This window comes from Maniola hyperantus, chromosome 14, assembly GCF_902806685.2.
Source record: "Maniola hyperantus chromosome 14, iAphHyp1.2, whole genome shotgun sequence".
Taxonomy (NCBI): Eukaryota; Metazoa; Arthropoda; class Insecta; order Lepidoptera; family Nymphalidae; genus Maniola; species Maniola hyperantus.
The window spans coordinates 11,687,855-11,701,751 of NC_048549.1; the positions used below are offsets into that span (position 1 = coordinate 11,687,855).

Consider the following 13,897-nt stretch of genomic DNA (forward strand, 5'->3'; position numbering starts at 1 on the left):
GCGCGAGCGAAGCGAGCGCAACATTTTCTGTCTGTCTATCATCTTGTTAGGTACTTTTTCACGGCCAAATGTAGGTAGGTAGGTACTACTCAGTGATAGCTTGCATCTCGGAAGGGATTTTAAACCGAAGTGAACAGAACGTGCGAGCGAAGCGAGCGCAAAATTTATGATAATAATAACTTTACTATAAATAATAAACGTAAAGGACCAATCCGACCAATACATTATAGGTATATAATACATATTATTTTTTACTTTTAGAGGTTTTTACTGTCGGGAATTTTTTAAAAAGTGTGAAAAAGAATGAAATATTCTATCATTTGCGTTATCAGTAAAGACAATAAAGATTGGATATAAAATAAGACTATTTAACAATCTCTACGGTCCTTTGTTTGAGATGGCTTTTTTGACCGTTGATTTTATCGAAATAAATATGTTTTTGGGTATTAAAATATCGGTTGGTCTGTTATAGTTTGGCAGGGACTACTGGGCCCCAATCGATCGTGGGCCCTGGGCAAGTGCCGTGTGATGTTCTTCAATCATTGAAGAATGTCACACGAAATGTGACATCTCGATGAAAGGTAGCGGTGGCGCGGTAAAATTCAAGTTTTGGATGCGTTTGTTCGCAAGAACATAATGTTTTTGCCATCATACAAAATATTATATTAAATTGATTAAGTATTGAAGGAACTTACATAAAATCTAGGTATATAAAAATATAAAAAACATTATGTTTAACAATTTTAATTAGTGGTCCACCTAGGTCCTGGATGCAGCCCAGGGGGGGGGGGGTCATGACCCCCATGACCCCCCCCCCCCTGGATCCGCCCTTGGTTCTGTCGTGGGGATTCAAAATTCTAGGGTACTTTCCGTTGACCTAGAATCATGAAATTTGGCAGGTAGCCATGTCTTATAAGAAAAGTTTAAGGTATCCCACGTAAAAAATCACGTCCATCCATTGCTCCACAGCGACGTGAATGAAGGACAAACCAACAAATCAATAAACAAAGAAACCGACAAATAATCACACTTTCTCATTTATAATAAGGGTAGTGATGAATAAAGTCGGTACACGTGTAACTACAATTTAAGAATTCAAGTTGATTTCGACAAATACCTACTCGCTTTGTAAGTAATCATGTTTGAGGAGTATGTAATTAACTCTTACGTATTAGTTACACTCAAACACTCCGCTGAAACTCCTCGTTTGTTGCTGATAGTAACGCAGAACTCTGCTAAGAATATATTAATATCTACGTACGGCGTACCAGCACAGATGTCCGTGTTGAAAAGAGTAAGTACAAGTAGCTTATTATAGTATTATTTCACAGAGTAACGTTTACCCGAAGCTTAAAACAACTGCAATATTTGTCGTAGCACGTAACGTGTTTACTCTGGGGTACTGCGATTCTATTGCCGAGGTACTATCAATTCTGTATCAATTTAATGAAATCCCCATTGGAATAACGGAATAGCATCTTTGTACCTAACTAGATACCAGTAGGTAGGTATATCTTCAAAAGCGGAGCTAAATCCTTGTCACTGATTGGATTCGAAATCAATCAATCTAAGTACACGTAATTATAAAGAACAAAATATATGTATAGTCCGCGACAGGTTGAGATGGCAATCGCGGTATGAGGCGGGGGGACGCCCCGCATACCCGCACGTCACCGGCGTTCGCCCGCACTGGGTTAGCGCGAGAGCTGTGCGGGTGTGCGGGGCGTTCCCTCCCCGATTGCCATCTCGACTTGTCGCTTACTATACATTGAGGATTCCTTAGTAAAAGAAGGAATCCCTATGGTTTCATTCAGTCCATCTGACCGTCTGTCTGTGTATCAAAGCCATTTAAAAAATAACTACGGGATTAAGAAAATCTAAATCCACACGAGCGAAGTTGCGGGCATCTTAATATTCTAATGAAATTAAATGAAATTAATGGAACATAACTTGGTTACATAATATATTAACTTTCATAAAGTCATGGTCCCTAAACCGAGAGAGCCCGTATATTAAGGACCAGTGCTTTCACAAACACGGAAGAAGTAATTAAAAATATTAAGCTATGAATATAATACGTAAAATACACATACAATAAAAGATTCATCTTTTTTCACCTAAACCTTTCAAGAAATCTGAAACTCGTTTCCGATGTGATTTTATGTCCTATAAATCAAACATTTGCATAGGCCTAAGGGTTTTAGTAGCATTTTATTAAGCATATTGCTCATCCGGTTATTCTGCGAACGAAAGCTGGTAAGGGCGGTTTCAGACTAGCATTTTCCTGCGACTTGCGAGTCATCCCATTCTCTTTGATGCGTGAGCACTGAAGCTCGCGCGATTGAACGCAACCAAGGAGTCTGTAGCACACGAGTGGGGATATCTACTCATGTGTCTCTAGGTGATCTCTAGTATCTTGACTCGCGCGACCAATGCCCGTTATATTCGCACGAGTCAAGAGTCTGGCGTACCCAGCTGCTCGATTGCGGTAGAATGACAGCTACAATGTCACGATAGCTCACTTCTGATTGGTTGACGCTCGCTCACAACACATTGTTGCATCAAGAATCGCACAAATTCAGCCAATCAAAACAATTGAGATTGTAATAATGATTGGAGCAGGTTTTGCGAAATCGACCTACTGTTCTTTGACACAGCGCGTATGAGTTCGTGCGAGACGATTCGCGGCGGATTCGTCGCTTCTGAACAAAGTCTAAAGGCGCGCGTACTTATAAACGCATATAAACAAAAGTTTATACGAGCAAAAAAACGCTAAATCTGAAACAGCTCCAACATCGCTCGTGAAAATTATGAGATCCGTTTCATTGTTAGCTTTATTGAGATACATGACCCTCATAATATACGTACTTACTTGCTCGATCTTTTTAAGTTTGAATTTAACGGCATCCTTTGGTGTTCATGAGCACTGTTCTCTTTTGAATTAGACGGGAATCGAATCCGGGAGCTCTTACAATACCTCATCTCGCTGGCGCTTTCTCACCATCGTGCTAGAGAAGTCGTCAAAATGGTTATCATCTGTTTCAAATTTTTTTCGATTTCATAGCTTGATAAAATAAAAACCCGGCCAAGTGCGATTCAAACTCGCGCACCGCGGGTTCCGTACTCGGATATTTTTTTCGACATGTTGCACGATAAATCGTAAACTATTATTACATAAAAATAAATAAAAATTGGTTTTAGAATGTACGGGTAAAGCCCATTCATGCCCCACTGGGTACCTATAGTAATCTTACTTTGAAAATTGAAACACATTTTAATTTTTCTTTCGTGATGTAACCACAAATTCACTGTTTTCGGATTTATTCCTTTATTTGTGCTATAAGACCTACCTACCTACCAAATTTCATGATTCTAGGTTAACGAAAAGTACCCTATAGGTTTTCTTGATAGACACGACGGACAGATGGACAGACAGACAGACAGTCAGATTCATAGACAGATGGACAGACGGACTGACGGGTCGGATGAAACTTGTTCTTCTACGAAACCCTAAAAAATAAAACGATCTTTATACAATGAACCAAAAGCTTAATTTGCTATTATCCGCTGAAACAGGTCGAATCTGTATGATGCAACATGCAGCATGCGAAATGCATCACCCGCTCTCCCACTGCTAATCATGCAGGAAAAAGCAGCTACCAGGCAAGCAATACGCACCCGCACCACCACCACGCAGCACCACACAAACCCGAAAACACACTCGACGCACGTTTCGCTCCGACACCGGAGCATCCTCATAAGAAAACGATCTTTGACCGACTTTCGAGTAATAGGATGAAGAAGTTTTGCTTAAATTGATCGTTTATAATTAAATCACGTTAAATCCGTAAGTTGAACGTTGTCTACTCAAGTTTAACTCTTGTTTAACTGATGTTCTAAACAAGCGTCTGACAAACCTCATTTACCTGAGCGGGGTGTTTAATTAGAATCGATCCGATAAGTTTGTTCGTATCTAGGCAAAGTTGAGGTTTCTGAAAACTACATTATGTTCTGTTTTGTTGTGTCTCGTGAATGGTCCAAGATCCCACTGCCACCAGACCTTACTTATTTTCTAAGAAAGAAAACATATTTTGATTCTCAGAAAATAATTAGTTACGTCTGGCGGCAGTGGGATCTTGGACCATTCACGAGAAACAACAAAACATAATACATTTTTCAGAAATCTCCTGGACCATGCTCTAGAAGAGTTTGCTTTACAAATTATTTTAACCAAGGTTCTCTATAAAAAAAAATCCAAAAAAAACCGACTTCAATAACCACCAACACTAAAAAGTAAAAAATAATTTAATTTATAGTAGTATATAGCAATATTTTTTGTCTATCAACTCTTCATATTGTTTTGTGACTCCACATTGGCACCGACTCCAAAAAACATTATTTAATTGTTATTGAAGTCAGTTTTTTTCGCTATGATCCGAGAAAACGGACAATTTTTTTTTTACATAAACATGTAATCAATTATGTGAAAGTATGATATAGTAAATTTGAAGGTTGAAATCTTAGATTTTTGGTTTTAGTGTCAGCGGGCCCTTATATAACCGCTTTAACGTCTGCCATTACAGGTTAACATTTCCTTTTATATTGTTAAAGCGACCCATAGATAAAATGTTAATATAAACCAGAAGATGTACCGTTTTATAGCCGCAAGCCCTTTGCAAATTTTATTAATGCTTAAAGGAAAATAAAACTCAGGCGTGCCTTTGTAAACAGCGCCTATATCACTATATTAAAATCTTGAAACCCCTGGGGCGAAATGTCGGCTTCGTTGACTGCATTTACAAATAGAAAGGTCTACTACGCTTACGGTATTTAAAACCACATTTAAAACTATGTAGTGTAAAGTTACTGAACCTTACCAGTATGGTTTACGACGCCAGTGTGCTAGCATCAGTCTTACTGGCTTAAAAAATAGACGGGCGTTCTATTCTCGCCAGCGCGGCGCTCTTAGCTGGCGCTGGCTTGGCTTGAAAAACTGTTTATACAAGGCCAATACCAAGCCAGTGCTGACTGCCAGTTGAGACTGGCAGTTCGTATAAAAATGCTACGACGCGTCATGAGTCATGACTCATGTCTGATCTGACTGATCTATGAACGCACAGAACTATTTATCAGCATCATCCTTGCATCATCACCTTGGAACTATTAGACTATTAGACTTATAAATGAGGTGTAGGAAGCTGGTTTTGTCTTAGCGTTCGCTTTCAAAGATGACGTCATGAAAAATTAAACTTGGCCGCAATGAAGATAAATAAATCAATGAAAACTTCTCAAAACTTAGGCCTGTGCTATCTATTCTTTTTCCATTGCTTAAATGCTAGTAAGTAATATTCACTGGGTTGATGGGACTTGAAAAAATTAACAAAAAAAAAAGTTCGTAACTTTTCTAAGATTTCATCGAATTATGGTTTCATCGAAGTGTAGAAATCACTCTTTCAGCAGAAATTCTAAGAACGCAGGAAACTTGATATTCGATACCTATTCGTTATGAGAAGCCGTTCGAGCGTATACCAACGCGACTACATTGAGATACTCCTGATATTTTATAAAATATTTAAAGGAAACGTTTCGCTCTTGAGGTTGTTTGGTCGGTTTAGAAGATACATAAACCTAGGATTCCTATAAGAGCTATAAATAAAAGGAAACGTGTAACATGCTACACGAACTAGATAGATAAGGATAAGAGATATTTAGACGACAGACAAAGTACGTGCAGAGCCAATAATACATAAGTGTACTTACGCATAATAATTTATTTTTTGATAAACTGTTTAAGTGTTTATCAACTTTTAAGTAACTATCCCTATTCTCTAATAACAAATTGTAACATTCTTGTACAAGTCCTTCTCTTATAGCACTTGTAACTGTGTTTGTACTATGGAAAGTATTAAATACTATTTAATAAGGAAATATAAGTGTGAGCGAAGCGAATTTAATTTTTTTCCTTAATTTTGTAGAAACAATCATATTTATATTTCTTCACTGTTTCATGTTTTTTCGCTTGTTGCTTTAGCATTTTATTTAACACGTTTGGCTAAAAGACTTCTCAAAGTGGAGGCACCTTAGATCCGAGGCCCATAGTGGATCGTCTTTTCCGCCCCAACCTTAGTCCTCTACAGTGTATGTAAGATAACAAAATTCTATTCAACGAAAAACGAGCATAACACCTTTACGTAGAATCGGCCAAAAATAGAACTCCAAGAACACAAATTAGGTATATACATCAAACAACAATAACAATACCTACTAAATGAAACGTTATACCTGTTACGCACGGACTTTATATACGGGGACACAAGCAAATATTTGTATAACTGGATAAAGTTGTAGTTGTATAGGTACGTATTTCAGCCTGTCTCTTATACTTGATCTTTTGGAGCTTCAGACCTTTACAGAAGGATTTCGAAAACAATTTAATTTTATTAACCCTCATTTGGATCGTACAGCTCGATTTGTGGCGTTTGCTCTACGAATAACAATATTAAACTCGTAGCTTTTGCTGCATTTTGTGATCCGTCTGGCGATAAGCGGTCAACATTGACGTCCGTGAGACTTGAGCTACAAATCCTCTTCAAATCTGAGACGATTTTGGAAGCTTAAACAAAATTGTAGCGTCTGGAATTCATGAGTATTGCAAGTGGGCAAGTGGTTATTTATCCGACTGCAGCGTAGCCCAAAAGGAGAGTTATGTGTTTGAGGTATAACTCAGGCGAAGTAATCAATTATGCCCTTCCGTAGAAGTACAAAAGGCCTATAACTCGACTTATTTTAGACGCTATAACTCCAACTGAATATGATTTTCCTGTTATGTTGATACTTCGTACGTGTCACGCTCTGTAAACTCGAACTTCAAATCTAACGTAGGTACTCGTATATTTCTAAGAAGCAATATGTAAGCTTCAATATGTAAGCTACCAGCTACGGACAAAATTTCGATTTACAGAGGCCGCCAGCCACTGTAAATCGAAATTTTGTCATACACATTATCTAATTTATAATATTAACTAGCTTATACTCGCGATTTCGTCCGCGTGGACTACACAAATTTCAAACCTCTATGTCACCTCCTTAAGGGTTGAATTTTCAAAAATCCTTTCATAGCTGGTGCCTACGTCAAAATAGCTATCTGCATGCCAAATTTCAGCCCGATCCGTCCACTAGTTTGAGCTGTGCGTTGATAGATCAGTCAGTCAGTCAATCACCTTTTCCTTTTATATAATATTTAGATATGGGAGTATGGATATAATTATTATCAAGTTTGGTATCACACCAATAGATAATAATTAACTAATTGCGTTTCGAGGAAACATTTCTGAAATTGAGACTCGCCCATTAACAATAAACTAGGTATAAAATAATATAGGCTTGCTAATGACAGGTTATTGCTACTTTTAGGGCACCAGTACTTTCACTAATAGCTTATAATATTATGCCTAGTATATATGCCTGCAACTTGGCCCGCGTGGACTACACAAATTTCTAACACCCTTTTTATATACATCGATGTTTTTACCCCTTCATTGAATTTTGAAAAATCCTTTCGAGTTGTTGCTTCGAGGAAGCGGGCTCAGATCTTACCGCCGTCAACAAAAAAAATAGTAGTAAGTAGATGAAATAGGGTGTTAGATATATTATAAACGTTTGTGTGGATAAGGTCAAAACAATGTTTATTGAGGTTTCCTCTGTAAAAATAGAGATTTGATATCGAGATTAGATCCACTGTCGAAAACCCTGAAAAATGGACAATAGGACAAGCACGGCGCAACGCCTCATCTAAAATGAAAAAAAATTGCTCAAGTTCGTATTTGAACACTCTTAAGATTCCGTAGCCATGCTACCTAGTTTCTACAAACTTTGGCGGTCATTATTTCTTACCATCACCATCATCATCATCATCCGATAGACGTCCACTGTGGACATAGGTCTCTTGTACTGGACTTCCACACGCCGCCGCGGTTTTGCGCCGCCCGAACCCAGCAGCTCTCTGCGACTAGTTTGATGGCGTCTGTCCACCTGGTTCCGCTTTCTGGCTTATTTCTTATACGCTAGTTTTTCCAAAAACGGTCTAAAACCTCATTATAATTTTAAAATAGGTACCTACCTATTTAATAAGGTACCTATCACTCGATGTGGTAAAACATAGATAACCGAACATTTTAGGGTTCTGTAACTCAAAAGGAAAAAAGGAACCCTCACTTTGTTGTCTATCTATCTGTCTGTCCGTCTGTCCGTCGTGTCTATCAAGAAAACCCGTACTTCCCGTTGACCTAGAATCATGAAATTTAGTAGGAAGGTAGTTCTTATAGCACAAGGAATAAATCCAAAAACCATGAATTTGTGACAGAGGAATGAGTGACATGACAATGTACATAGAGCGTTGTCTCAACGCTCTATGTACATTACTTTTGGCTGCGTACTGTAGGTATAAGGGTTTCATATATTTATATGGAACCCTAAAATGTTCAGTGACCCAGACACAAGATAATGGGGTTCATTTTCGTTTACTTTTCCTTATATTGGATGGCACTATCTAGTTACGTCAGTCAATCACTTGTTTTTTGATTCGCTATTTTTCGCTTCCGTATTGCCTAGTAAACTAAGAGCCAGCGAGTGCCAGACCTTCGTTATTTTATAAAAGCTGAAAGTTTCACTGCGTATTGTCCCCAACACCCTGAGGAACGAAACTATTTGATTTTCCGGGATAAAGTACCTAGTAGTGAGTCTCCAGGTCTTTGGCTAAATCCATACAAAAAATCAGTCGATTCATTGCTCCATTGTGGCGTGATTGAAGGACAAACCAACAAATAAACAATCAAACACACTTTTGCCTTTATAATATATAGTTACAGTACGCGACCGAAAGTAATGTACATCTACCTTTAGAAGGAGATTTGTAGAGCACTGTCTCGGTCATTGAGACCGACAAAGCGTCATATGGGTACGAGTGACAGAGACAACGCTCTACAAAGCCGAAATGTCATTCTAAAGGCCAATGTACATTACTTTCGGCCGCGTACTGTACCTGCTATACAATATACTTGCTTGCAATCATCTTTCAACCCAGAAGGTTTTCTAAACTATCAAAGCTTAATGTTCCAGAACGGTGTTGCCATATAATAGATATAAAATGAAAAGATGACTGACTGAATGACTGACTGACTGACTGACTGGCTGACTGGCTGACTGGCTGACTGACTGACTGATCTATCAACGCACAGCTCAAACAACTGGACGGATCGGGCTGAAATTTGGCATGCAGATAGCTATATGACGTAGGCATCCGCTAAGAAAGGATTTTTGAAAATTCAACCCCTAAGGGGGTGAAATAGAGGTTTGAAATTTGTGTAGTCCACGCGGACGAAGTCGCGAGCATAAGCTAGTTATAGATATGTTCGTTAAATCTGTTTGTGACAGTTAATTACCAACAAAAGTTATTAAAGTTTATAGACTTTATAGTGCGTTTCATAAAAGAATTTAACAGAGACTAGTAAATAAAACAGAGGAATGTTGTCGTCATTTTCCAGCGCTTTTATTGCCAATTAACACGGTTCAAAAGAGCTTGGCGGATGTTTCCGATTTTTTTATGTTTGGGGGTTCATTTTATTGCAGTGCTTTATTGCTATGAAAGAACCATATTTTCTTATACAGTTGTTTACCTAACAGTAGTTTGTTCATGATAACGGAAGTTAAGATAAGGTGCAAATGTAGTAGGATAGGTATAGTCCGCGACACGTCAAGATGGCAAATCGGAGATGGAACGCCCCGCACATCCACACAGCGCCAACAATTCACTTGGACGAAAGATTTTACACACCTTTGTTTTATCTGCCAAAGCCACGATGATCTAAACTTCATAGTCGCTGATCGTTCCTACCTGTGTTGAGGACAATGCGCATAGAAACTTTCAGCTTTTGTAAAGTAACGACGGTTTGGCCTTCACGGGCTCTAAGTCCATTATAACTCCTATTGTTATCAGAAAACGTCAAACACGTGTAAATTACAAATTAACGACAGGTGTATACTGTCGTTATTTTTAATTTTATTTAATAAAATAATCTTCATACAATAACTTAAAATCTCATAGCCTTCCCGCAGACGAGCCACACGCGACAACCACAAAGCGCCGCCACCGACCTATATACTGTAGTTTCATACATTTTTTAGAGACTCGCCGCACACGGTTGACGCTGGTGGTTGCCACGCGACACAACCGTCGCTGCTTGCTTCTTGTGGCCGGCGCCGACCGCTACACGCTTATTTTCGGCGGTATTTTCGTCTTCTACGACGACTTTTTTTTAATCAACAGCAGCGCAGCAGCATCGTCAGTCCATTATGATACTGCAAGCATGGGTTAAAAAAAGTAGCGGCCACCAACCGCAAGACTCTACCATCGACCACAAGTGACTGTCGCGCGCGTCAGCCACCTTTGTAGCCGCTTCAAGCTTCAGGTGGCGGCGTTTGTGACTGTCGCGTGTGGTACGGCCAGGCTTACAATAAATTCAGCAAAATAAATGTCCAACTAAACTCATCAAACAAAACCACAATTTTACGAGCCTTTATTTAATAAAACACAATGCTGTGGTGTTTTCGGGCTCATTATAGTGTAACGTAATTATGTCATCACATACCATGAGGGTGACTATACTATCTTAATTAAATCTGTTGTTATTATGTACATGCTCAGTATAATAGCATATTTTTCAAATAAATCGTTAATTTTCTTCTTTTATATTTATATCAGATGCAAGTCCGCGACAGGTTGAGATTGCCATCGGGGTATTTAATTTTTACTTAATTATTTATATAATGTTTTTAACTTTCGTTGCGAGTTCTGACAAAAAACTTCTGGCCTCTACAATAATGTCAGACCGATAATTTCATCATCGTCAACCGATAGACGTCAAGTGCTTAAGCATTATCATCGATACTTTAGTGTGAATTAAATTAAAACAACAAATTAATTTCGTAGAAATACTAAGTAACATAAAACAACTTTGTAGACTTACAAACTAACCTATCACAATCCTTCAATTTTCCAAAGTAACGAACTTTCACTAGCATAACCCTATGTTTCTATTTCCATCCGACACAAAGGCACAGGTTCGCATCCACTGCACCGCCGCGGTTTGTATGCCACACAATTCTCTTCACCTCTGCAGACATGGTCCTTGCACACGTTCAAATCTTTCAAACAGGATCTGTAGGCTGAAAATGAAATGCGGATTAGGGTCAGAGATACAATAAGAAGGATGTCGTGCATACCCGTGCCACAATAGGATTCCCTTCGGCCGAGACAATGTAGGCAATGTGACCCCGATCGGGGGTTTTTCAATCATTGTCCCTTTTAAACCGATGTTCTTACACAAAATAAAACAGTGAATAGATTGTATTTCTTGTAATACACCTGCAATGCTTAAGGCTTATATAATATCGTTAATTTAATTCAAACCACTAGAATATGGTTCGCCCTTGCTGTATCAGTTTTCCCCTCCATTTTTAATATTCCAACCTGCAAATCAAGAGTGAATATAGGCATCTTTCGTAATAATAGCTATCTGCATACCAAAATTCTGCCCGATCTGTCTAGTAGTTTTAACTGTGCATTGATAGATCAGTCAGTCAGTCAGTCACCTTTACCTTTTATATATGTAGATTACTTACTGTCAATACACTGCCCATCGAAACAACATCCACCACAGCATTGTTCATGATTTCCACACTGAAACAAAAATAATCATGCCTTGCAGAAGTTAGTAAATCTTGGTTCTAGAGTAGAAATTTGATATCTCTTTTAGATAAGCACGATTCTTCGAAGCGCACTACCCACAGATCAGAGAACTTATCTGTGGCACTACCCCAGAAGGGTTTTGGCAGCTTAACCTATCTACGCGACATCGTACCGGAGTACTGAATGTATTTATTTAAAATTCTAAATAGGTGGCAATTAAATTTCCTTGAAGTAAGTAAACTAATAAAGTTAAAAATAAGTAGATAAAAATTATTTATTATTAAAAGGACTCTGCTTAAAATCTTATAAGACCGTTATCATTAATAACCGCCCAGTTTCTTACTGGTTCTTATCGGTAGGAAAGGCATTCCGAACCAGTGGTAGATGCATTTGACGATTCAAAAGTAGGTCCTACTTGAAAAAGTTTAATTGAATAAAAAATATTTTTATTTTATTTTAAAACAGCTGAATCAGTGAATTCACGCTTAAAAGTTAACTTTAAGCGTAAATGATAATTTCATGGAACAGCAAGTGCAATTCAGGAGAAAATAGCGCGACAAAAGACCACTGGTACGGAAAGTGTACCCGATCTTTATTCCGCCCAGTACTGTCCAAGGTTCAGATAGCCCTAATGCTTGCCAACCTCCGATAGAATACGACACTACAGGAAGAACAAAAAGAATAACAAATTACCGATTTCCCTCCAACCCTGCAGTCCTGGCACTTCCCGTACAATACCAAAACAAAACAAACAAACACTAAACTCAAATACATAGCTACAACTCACTAAACATTTGAAACTACGATCTAGACTACACACTGAACAATTTCCTCTTGCGAAGCTGTTAATTGAAACTTCACTGCATCTGAGAAGATCTTAGAAACTGGCATCTACTACAACAAATATAAATCTGCGTAGAACACGAGTCTAACTCACATGACCACGGCACTGTCATTTTGACTACTGTTCATTTCGTAACGTGAGTTTTGAATTTGTTAGCACACTTTAGTTTGTCGTCATTGTCGTGGAATAATAGAAAAATCATATAACAGGTTTTTAATTAATTCACTTTCACAAAGGGAATTAGATAGTTATGTAAATTAGTTGCGTATTGTTGCCGTTTAGAATTCGGGATAAGAGCCACGCTAATTTATTTTTTACTAGCTGATGCCCGCGACTTCGTCCGCGTGGATTTTGGTTTTTAAAAATCTCGTGGGAACTCTTTGATTTTCCGCGCTAAAAAGTAGCCTATGTCCTTCCTCGGGATGCAAGCTATCTCTGTACCAAATTTCGTTAAAATCGGTTGAACGGATGAGTCGTGAAAGGCTAGCAGACAGACAGACATACACACTTTCGCATTTATAATATTAAATATGGATTCGATTACAAGTTAGCCCCTGAATTCTTGAGAGCACTTAGGTTGAGATTTATAGAGCGCACTTTGACTTTGCTCAGACTTAAGTTTCAGTTAAAACGGGACAGATTTATGCATTGGTTCTACATTCCTGCTGTCAATAGTTGCGTGGCTATCATTCATTGTTGAACACTGAGTTCGAATCACCCCCCTGGTCTTAGACTATGCCTCAGGGGTCTTCCACACTAGTAGTCTAAGTCCTAGACTACTGGCCGCATTAGATCAAAAATGTTCCATGAAATTTAATTTTGTTGTAGTTATAGCATTGGCCTAAGCGCGCCAAAGTCTAGTTTGCGTCCAATAGTCTTGGACTTGGACTACTAGCGCGCTACATCCATATAAGACAAAATAGGTCTTGTCTAAAGTGTGCGCAAACTAAATCTATTGAAAACTGTTTCGGTTTGGTCACGCGTCGCATCGCATGCGCAGACGACCTCGCCCGAATGGCCGAGTTAGTTCAGGTGCATTCGAATAGATCCGTCCATGTAACGCTTATGTATTAGTTAAGACTTAGGTATCGCTAGTAAACGCCTCACGCTAAATCGAAATGAAAATACTTTTTAATATTTCGAAATCTGTATTGTACACATATAATATAAAGGCTGACCAGAAAAATAAAACACCTTGCCATATTGCGAAAAAGCAGTAGAATGGAACTAATTTATACAAGACCTCAAACATAGTGACCATAGATTATATACTAATGGCGCCCCCATCAAAGCAAATTTTTTATATT

At 38.4% G+C, this 13,897-nt stretch overlaps 1 long non-coding RNA gene across 1 annotated transcript; it reads right to left on the reverse strand.

Moving 5' to 3' along the window:
• Positions 1 to 9,527: 9,527 nt before the first annotated feature.
• LOC138403225 (uncharacterized) lies at positions 9,528 to 12,695 on the reverse strand. The gene is made up of 3 exons (XR_011237512.1): positions 12,440 to 12,695; positions 11,680 to 11,737; positions 9,528 to 11,223 (listed from the first exon to the last, which is right to left on the reverse strand). It is a non-coding gene; the product is annotated as an uncharacterized lncRNA (long non-coding RNA).
• Positions 12,696 to 13,897: the final 1,202 nt, after the last annotated feature.